We start from the raw sequence: 10,280 nt of genomic DNA on the forward strand, positions 1-10,280 counted from the left end.
ATTATTTGAATCGGCCAAGTTGCAAAGCTGCATATATGTCCTTGAGGTTTCCCATGTTCATGCCCAATTTAACGGGTCAGTATTATTGGCATCCGTGTCAAAAATGAAGCACTTGCAGCGTCTTTGCTTCTCTCATTTGCATAATATGGTAGATCCTTCTGTTTTGGACGCATGTTGTCTATCCATGCTTCGTGCTGTGAACATTTCTTACTGCAATACAATACTTCACTTGACATGGGTGAAGTATGCTCCACTCCTTCAAACGCTCGCAGTTCGAGATTGCTCCTCAATAGAACGAGTGATAAGGCAGAAAGATTAGAAGATGGGAAAGAAAGACAGCATTTGGACTCTGTATTCCCTTCTCTTGTAAAGTTGACGTTGAATGAATTGCCAAATCTTAGGAGCATTCATGAGAGAGTCTTGCCTTTTCCTTCCCTAAGATCCATCCAAGTGTACAATTGTAAACAAGTGAAGAAGTTACCGTTTGATTCCGAGGCTAACTTGAGGCTCATCGAGGGACTTCAAGTTTGGTGGGACAACTTGGAGTGGGATGACCCCGCCATTATAGCAACTTTCCAGTCAAAATTTCGAATATATTAGTGAATACTGCGTTCTCTTAAAGGTAAAGGTATTCCAATTCTAGTATCATTCATATTTGTCCTTTTACTCGTACATATTTTATAACTTGTAATTAATTAATTACCTTTGTATCGCTGCAGATTGATTTCGTCATGGTAGTTATATTATTATATTTGGGATTGGGATGAGCATGCTTTTCATCACTTTGCTTCTCTTGCGTTTGGGAGGTCAAAATTTTAATTAGCTTGGTATGATTCTAATACTATATCATTAATTTTATACATAATCATTTGCATTAACTTTTGTCAAATATATAACAGGTGATGATGTATATGGATATTTTGGAGCCCCACCTTTGATTTTATTGGATATTATTGGAGATCAATGCGTTGTTACTATGTTTAAGATTCAATACATGAACATGTCAACTTGTATGAGTTGTCGCATATAGATTGGATGTTTGTTTTGTGGATGAATATTGTTTTTCTGGATTTGGATCAATTGTTATGTATGTATATTGCTACTTCCTCTTAGCTTCGGCTGTTAGTGTTTGTGACATCTTAATTTTTTTGTGTGGTTAATGAAATGGACTTGTTTTTGGGGCGAAAAAATCTATTTAATCTTATAAATTTGTAACTATTTTTTTTTCAAATTATTCTCATTGATTTCTCACAATAAAGGGCGTTTCTATTAACGAGATAATTTCTAATATAAATGATTAAATAGGATATTTTGCGAATACTAACTCACTGTTTTTACAAATAATCAACTTACTTAAATTTCTCTATTTTTAAAAATTAATTAGCTAACTAATTAATATTTAGAATCAGAAAAATATTCTCTCACTTTTTTCATTTCCGTTAACGGTAAGTAACAGAGATTGAGGTGACGTCAATCACATATTAGCTCTAGGAATTTCATAGTGATCCATAGAGTTTAGATCAATTGAAGTATATAAACAAAAGTTATTCTCTGCATTATGAGCTTTCTTTGTAGTTATATCAGCAAAAAGCATTTCCTCCCTAAGTGCTAGACAAGACAATATTAATTTGTAAGTATTAAACATTAAATCAATGCTTCTATTTATACAATAACTACTTCCTCATCAAATTATAAACCGTCATTAAACTGTAACGTTAAGGTTGAAGTTGAAATTCTTTAATAATCTTTAATATTCTTCTCTTTTTACTGCGAGTGTAACTAGTCCTTTTTTTTTTTTTAAAACCTTTGGTGGTGCATCCATTATATGATTGTGGTGTGTGTTTCCTCCTTATGAGGAAGCGGGTGTTTGACTTGTTTCTTCAAAAAAAGAAACAAGAATATCCACCATTTTAAAATGGGGAGATGGTGAGTGTCTAAAGGCTTTGATATATTCTTTTGATCTTTCGTGTTTCATAGTTAATACTCCTCTTGTTTTTAATGTACATAGGATCTCATTGTAAAGTAGATATTGATTTAAAATATAAAATTTATTTTTATATTTATTAATTTTTTTCTAAATTACCTTTAATAATATTCTCTTAACAATAATTAAGTAGGAAAGAGATGTAGAGCATTAAGAAATATGATTAGGATATTTTATAAAATACATGTTATATTTATTATAATTAATTAACTTACTTAACTTTTTAATTTAATCAAATTAGTTAAATAAGTTTTAAATTAAGAATCAAAAGAGTCTTATTAATGTGAAATTCAGTTTTTCGTTGAAACAACTCACCTTTGTAAAATGAAAAATATTCACCCAAAATTAGATTTTGCACGTGAAAATATAAATTGCTTTTAGAAAAATTAAGTTTAGCAAACAGAAATTGGGTTTCGAAGTTTGATAGCCTAACAATATGAACGGATCCAGACTTTTGCTCTAATTGGGCCTGTTACTCATGATGGGCCTAAACCAAAACAACAATAATGTTACATTATGAATGGGTCCAATCTAAGTTCAATACTTCCTTCCAGAAACAACATTTATCCATTATCTGTCCCCAAAAAAAACATGTATTCTTCATCTACATTTTAGGCCCAGCATGAAGAACAGGCCCAATTAGAGACTCAAATCACAACACCAGAAACCACTTAAAATACATATAATTTTCAAATAATTATATTACATTTATTAGATGACAGTAACAAGCATATGACATATATACACATACATATATATATATATATTGCACGTCTTGTTACTTAATAAAAAGATTATTTTTTCCAATCCCAAAATCAGATGGGCTTGAGTGCAAGCCCATTTAACCTTTATGGTCAAAATCTCTTCTCGGTTGGGCATTTTCGGTCCATTTAATCACTATTGCCTCAAATATTCAAATTATCTAGTTGGTAAGAATACGGCTCATAACTCATGAGGTCGTGAGTTCGAATCTTGTTATCAATATGAGAACTTTGTTGGTAGGCATTCTGTAAATACCTTTATAGGTGTTCTCTAAGCCTGGAAGCATGCTCTGGCCTTCTTGAGTCCTGGGATCTAACTCACCTAAACTTGTATGTATTAAAAAAAAAAAACTATGCCAATATTGTTTTCTTGCTCTAAGAGTATTATTTTAGAAGTAAATGTTTTTTTTTTTAATATGAAACAATTAAATTATAAGGAAAATGATAAAATATTCAAACTACAAGGTCTATGGGAGAGTTCCATGGAGAGAACCCCCTTAAAAATAACAAAATGTCATTGAAAAGAAGAAAACAAACACTGAAAAAGGCTTAAGATAGGAACAAATATAAGAAACAAGGCTATTTTGTGATGCACTTAATGGTCATGATGGATGGAGAAACTTGAACCCAAAACACAATTCAGCTAGTGAACAACGTTGATGATAATAGGAAAAGGAATAAGATTAAAACAATGAAAAAACATAGCTAAGACATGCCAGCCAAGCTAGTAAAAGAGCTCATGAGATAAGAAGTGAGGCTTCTTCAAAGTGATTCCCATGGATTGTATAAGCACCTTGTTGGAAGAGAACTTGAAAGCATTAAACTCTTTTTTACTTTAGCTTCCTCAATAATAGATTCCAATCTAACTGATGCAGATCACTAAGTGAAGCAGAAGGTTGATTGGAAGAGCCATATACAGAAGACTAGTATGGCCATTAATGAATATTCTCTAGAACATTTATATAACCATGAAAATGATTAACAAGAGATGAATTGAGAACAATAACCTGATACATAACAAAATTATGCCATCTTCAAATGAAGCTGATAATGACAATAATTCTTAGGATCAAATTGAATTTAGTTTCCTTGGGAAGAGAGTAAAGGGTATTCAACAGCTAGCTATGAACCTCAGACATTAAGATCTCAGTCAATTTGATTGATAAAGGTAACCAAATCAAACCGCTTTAGTATAACTATGTGAATAGTAAATATGCTCAAAAATTCTTCTACAAGACAAACAAAAGGACAAAGTGTAGAGACATCAAAGATGATGGTATTTGAGTATGTAGTAGCTACAATTGGCTCATGACAAAATTTCCAAAAGTAGAAATTTGTAAGGCAAGTTAAGTTTCCAAATGATTTTCCATAACATGAGACTACAAAATCAAAGAAATGCGAGGAATGTAACTTCAAAGAAGTAAAGAAAAGTCATCTTTGAATAAGAGCCTTGAGAATTGCCTATCTAGATAAAGTGGTCTTAGTGATTCTTGATGAAAATAGGAGAGGAGAATTGCCTATCCAGATAAGGTGGTTTTAGTGATTCTTGATGAAAATAGGGGAGTTGAAAATTTCTCAAGCTATGAAAGCCCTATAAATAACTTGGATGAACTCTTTATTCCAACAATGGAAAATACAATGTTTGTGGTTGCACTATAAGATCGGAAACCATATCAACAATATTAGTTGATGTAGATGCATCTAGACAAGAAGGCTATCATTTACAATGGTTAAATGGAATATTAGTGTCATTATCAACTTACCATTTAAGTTTTATCCACTATAATGTTAGCACATTCAAATATTTTCTTTTAAAGTTAGAATGAATTATAAGGCTTCTTAATTAGAGATAAAGAGGAAATATCCAACTATTTAACTCGTAAAGTAGAAAATAAAGGGAATTAGCAGGAGGGTACACAATACTCTAGATTTGTTTAATAAAGCATGATTAACACATTTAATGGGGTGAAGACCTAGACCATCCTCTTGAATAGGTAAATAGGAAATTATGTCCCTTGAGATGAATCCAATTTTTATCTCTAGGAGATGCCCAAAAGAAATTTAGACGAAGGGAATTAATCTTATCACAAAGCTTCTTGGGAATCATTATATAGGACAACAAAAAGGTATTGGAAGTAAATAAGACCAATTAAAATCAGTCAAGATGCTTGAGATAATATTATGGCTTACTAAGAAGTTCTCTTTATAATGGAGTCTGAAACTTGGTGATAGATCTAAAAAAGTAATGTTTTCTACACCGGTAGCAAAATGGGTATAAAAAGAAGGGAGTTTTAAACACCAGTCATTTCTAGGCCAAGCATAACATTCGGCATCAATTAATCCCCTCTTATCATCGACATTCTGACTGCTGGTATCAGTAAATCTCCTGACACCATAGAATTCTGGTAGAAACTTTAGTACTAGCCACGAGATCCTCTTGATACACACTGCTGGGGGTTGAACCCTTGACTAGATGCTTAAGGAACCCAAAGTGTTAATTTTGCTAGGCCACATGGTTAGTACGTTGGACAATTCTAATTCAGTAGAGTGGTCAACATTGTGACTGCTAAATATTAATAATGATTTGGATATGTGAATTTCCTATCTAGAACATCAACAAAAAGTATTTAAAACTTCTTAAACAAGAAACTACTTGGTGGGAGCCTTCAAAAAGAAGATAGGCTCATTGGTATACATAGAAGATGAGTTTGATTTATTACAAGTATTTCTATCTTTTCCCTTGGTAAAAGTAACATATACGTAATCAAATTTTTTATCTTGTTTCTATCATTGTTGATAAGACCAAAGCCACATCCAACCGATATTATTTTTTCAACAATAATTATTACTTTATATTTTAAAGCAAATAGTTTTGATAAGTTTAAAGATCACGTTGTTACTGATTTGTTCTATTAGATTTGAGTTTCTCAAACAACAATTTGGGAATTCTATTTGGAGTAACAAAACTTGAGGTAGTTAATTGACTTAATCATTACATGATTCCTACATGTAACAACACACTACACTAATGCTCTCATAGTTCATTGAGCTCCAACCTCAATCTTTAAGATTAAGATGAGCTTTCTAAAATTAAAACAAAGAAAAGACACATGCACTTGCTTCATTTCTAAGCCTCCAATTTTTTCTTTGTTGGGTTGGCACATATAGACCAACTCCTAATGAAGGCAGTGAAAAAACTTGACTGCTAATTAATGACAAGCACTAGCAAAGTATGCAAGAGGTCCAATAATGGCACCATTAATGTAAGTAGCAGGTTCAGAATGACTATAATCATCACGTTCATCTGGGAACCCGTCGCTCTGATTTTGGCCCGCCGACAATAGCTCCAACCAAAATGTTAGGGTTGGGGCTCATGGAGTGAAAGAATGGTTGGAAACCGCCATCACAACCTATGCTTTGAGGGTGAGTTGTTAGGGATGGCAAGGATGATCCTCTATGGTGAATCCTCTTTGGAAAGTAAGGACCATACCCTACCATATAGGATATCCTTAAAGGGTTGTCTCCTAAAATGTAGTCCACCTAAAAGTATTTAATCAAATTGTGTTAAGAAATTGAAATTAAGAGATAAATAATATTAAAAAACATAAAGATTTAATAACTGAAATCTACATTTCATATAATTCAAGGAATTTCAATCTTATCTTATCCAAGAGGAAGGACTTGCCTGTCTCTTTGCAAGGCTTCTTAAGGTACTTGGAGTGACAAAGAGATTGCCACAATTGAATGTGTGCTTTGTAAATGACATGTACTTAGAGTAGGTTGTGAGCAAGAATGTTATAGATGTTACATACTGAAGATTGCTCTCAGGAAGCTTGAACATAAGTCCTCCTACACAACACCAAATATCTTCAATTAGTTATTTTTTCAATAAGATGAAAAAATAATTAATGAACGATTATTTTTATTTCAGTAAATTTCTCATAAGATGTTTTCTCTCCTAAATACTATTGCCTTTACCTTGTGTATATTGGGTGCTAGAAGAGGGAGAGTTAGGCAAAATCTTGCACATGAAATTCTCAGCTTCTTGCTGGTATTGATCAAAGTTCTTGTCATGATGTATCAATGCTCTCTGCGTTAATTAACAATTAGAAACAATCATATATGTAACATAGAGACGTATTAATTATTGTAAAACTATGCATTTTTCATATATAATTAACTTCAAAGATATTTATTATTTACCCTTGAGAGAAGCACGTGCGCACCAGCATACTTGTTGTCCCAACTAAAGAGATCAGGTTGGTCATCAGCTCCCAAACTCTTTATCAAATTATAGTAATAAACAGCATTTGTTGCTCTAAAAAGCCATGCAGCTCCCCATAATAATTCATCCTAAATCAAGAGAAAAATTATTTAAGTTAATATTTCTTTAACTAACCAATTTGGTTAAAATAGAAATATCAGAATCTAAGAAATATAATTAAAAAAAACTAGGAATTTACCTTGTAACCAGAATATGAGCAATAAAACGGGCAAACAGCAGATCCAAGAGAACTACTATAAGAACCCTGATATTGCAAAGCAAATTGGAACACTTTCTGAGCTGTCCCCATCAATTTCTTTGAGTATGCTGGATCAATTCGACGGAAAACAATGGAGGCGGCAGCAAGGGTGGCGGCAGTTTCACCGGCCACATCTGAACCCGGTTTGTCAGGCGAGACCCAATACACGGTCCGAACCGTGTCCATGTCTTCAGGCCTTTCCCAACACTTATGGTCTACATTCAGGTCGCCAACTCCAACATAGAGCCGGCCTGGTGTCGCAGTGGCACCCTTGAGAAGGTAGTTCGTGGCCCAACGAATTGCAGCTCGGGCCGCCTGGATTTCGGGGCCCATTCTCCGACCATATTCAAGTGTGCTCCATGATCACACAGTGGTGGTGAAGGCCATTGGAAAGTTGAATTTGACATTGTCGCCAGCATCGTAGTAACCTCCTGATAGATCCACCTGCCAAATATATTTTTTAAAAAAACTTTTTTTTTGTTTAATTTAGAGTAAACTACTTAGATTTGTTTCAATTTTTTCAAATTACATAAATTAAATTATTCTTTATATCTACCCTAAGTATACAATGATTTTTTAATAAAAATTAACTCCACGCTGGTCCAAACAAAAAAAAAAACTCCATATTCAACCCTCGAGGTTCACGGATAAGAAAAAAGATTAAAAGTAATTATTATCAAGACATGACATGCTCATTGACAAAAGGGGAAAGCCATAATTCTTTTATTGCGTAATCTTCGTTTTGTCTGCTTTAGGATTATTTCTTTTTTTACTTTTTTTAATGGAAATACTTTAGGAATATTTTAATTTCAATACTCCAGAAAAGTCGAATATCTGTGCAGTCTTCAAGACAGTGCATTCTTCGACTGCTCGCATTTTAAGAAAATTAAGGCAATGCCCTTTTTTCCGTCCAACATCCTCTAATGACCGTGTCCCTTTACTAATTTATTCAAAATATATTCATGAGCTAAAACGCAAAATATCTCGAAAAATTATTTTTTAAAAAAATATAATTTCGGTAAAATATGTCAGTGTTATTTTTCCTTTTTGAAGAGTTTTGTGCATCTTGAAAACAAAAGAAAGAATAATACAAGTTTTGCAAAGCTTTCAAAAAAGTTCATGTATATTATGTTTTAAAGAATACATACAAATATAATTATTAGAAGTAAAAAAGAGTAATTTAGATTAGTATAACACAGTGGCTCCGTAGCTTACTTCCGCAAATTTGTTGTGCGGGGTTGCGTATATAAAAATTTTTAAAAAACAATTACTTTTCTATTTTGAACATGAAAACTAAAAAAAAAAAAAAAATTAGCATGTCGTACTTTAAAAAATTTTAAATATCTTCATATTCTTCTTTGAAACTTTAAGAAATAAGTAAAATTCCAAACACACTAAGGGTAAATGGCGAATACACACACACACACACGCACATCCTTCAACATCATTTAGGATGAGATTAACATTAGTATATATTTAGTGTGTGTATATATAAACTTTAACAGACAATATGATTTATTAGTTATAAATAACTTGACACTTGTTTTTTGAAGACTTACCGCAAGGCACATGGACTACGCCAATCTTAAAAGGCGTTACAAGTTCTAACTTAATGGCGGCTTAACCATGAAAATGGTTCTGTGATTCAAACCGAACAGCTAACGAATCCGGTCTGGCCCGGTTATGTAACCATTAAATGCAAGACCTACACTAATTCTAAAATGTCCCAGAAAAATAGAAAAGAACGCACATTGGCAAGGCGGCCATCGGAGAGGGCGGAGTTGGAGCGCCAAGTTAGTAACTGGTGTGGAGGAAGCCTCCCTGACCTCTGACCTTGAAAGAACAATAATGACTTTGCCAATGCTTCCCTGTAATTATGTGGGTTTCCCTCAACATTGTTAGCTATGAAGAAGATGAAGAAGAAGAAGAAGAAGAATCTGAACATAACTACAAAGCACAAACAGAAGAAGCTCCCTCCTCTCTGAAACTAATAATGAGAATATTGTTTCAGAGATGAGCCTTTAGGGTTTTAGCGATGATTCAGCCTTAAACTGAACTGCCCTTTTTATAAGCCACACTGATTATGGAGCGCCTCAAAGCCAATCACTAATTGGGCGCAAATCATGGCTTTTTTCCTTAGACCAAGAAATTTCATATTTATTATGCACTGTTCTATCAGCTTGTCTAACCAATCTACTTTTTTATTTTTAATATAAATAGTGTGTGTGTGTGTGTGTGTTTTGGGGGGGAGGGGGACGTTATTGCATTATTACGTGATGGAAATTAAAGTTCTTGATATTTATTGCTGTTAAAAGAAAGATATTCTCAAATGGAATGATTTTGTTTCCAGATCCTCTCATTTTTCATTTTGAGTCCATTCTGGTCATTTATTTAATTAATTAATTTTGAAGCAGAAGCATATATTTGGTTATCTAATTTCATGCTTATTTTTGGTCTAGTGTCTCTTAATTTTATAAAATAAATTTTCAGTCTTCTGACCTAGCGACATTAGTTTCAAATAATAATGTTATGTGTAATCTATTGTTAGAATTAGAGAACCAAAAAAATATTTTTTTTAAATTAAGGAACAAAAATGAAATCTGGTGTGAATTGATTAATTAAATCAATAAGAAGTTTTGCCTAATATTGACGATATCGATTTTTGTATCCAAAAAAATGATATAGATTTCATTTTTGTGGAAAATAAGAACATTAATTCTTTTAATTTTAAGTAATAATAATTTTGTTATTTATAATTAGTATATTATTATAATTATTATAATATTATTAATTTCGATCTTGTTACAAATGTAATGGGTATAGTTATCGTTATGATTCTCAATGTAAAAAATTTTATTTATGTTATTTATGCATTTAACTTTCAAAATAAAGTTGGTGCAAGAAGAGAAAGGAATTTGTATTAAAAAAAACAAGAAGAGAAAGGAATTAAAAAAAAAAAAAAAAGGAAGAAACAGTTGACGGTAACAGAGACCGTTTCTAACATTTTCGACA

General features: G+C 32.4%; 1 pseudogene; it reads right to left on the reverse strand.

Annotated features, from left to right (window-relative positions):
- Positions 1 to 5,891: 5,891 nt before the first annotated feature.
- On the reverse strand, positions 5,892 to 9,233 carry LOC114757681 (endoglucanase 9-like; annotated as a pseudogene).
- Positions 9,234 to 10,280: the final 1,047 nt, after the last annotated feature.

This window comes from Neltuma alba, unplaced genomic scaffold, assembly GCF_004799145.2.
Source record: "Neltuma alba isolate B1F8T4 unplaced genomic scaffold, ASM479914v2 tig00001496_pilon, whole genome shotgun sequence".
NCBI classification, from domain to species: domain Eukaryota; kingdom Viridiplantae; phylum Streptophyta; class Magnoliopsida; order Fabales; family Fabaceae; genus Neltuma; species Neltuma alba.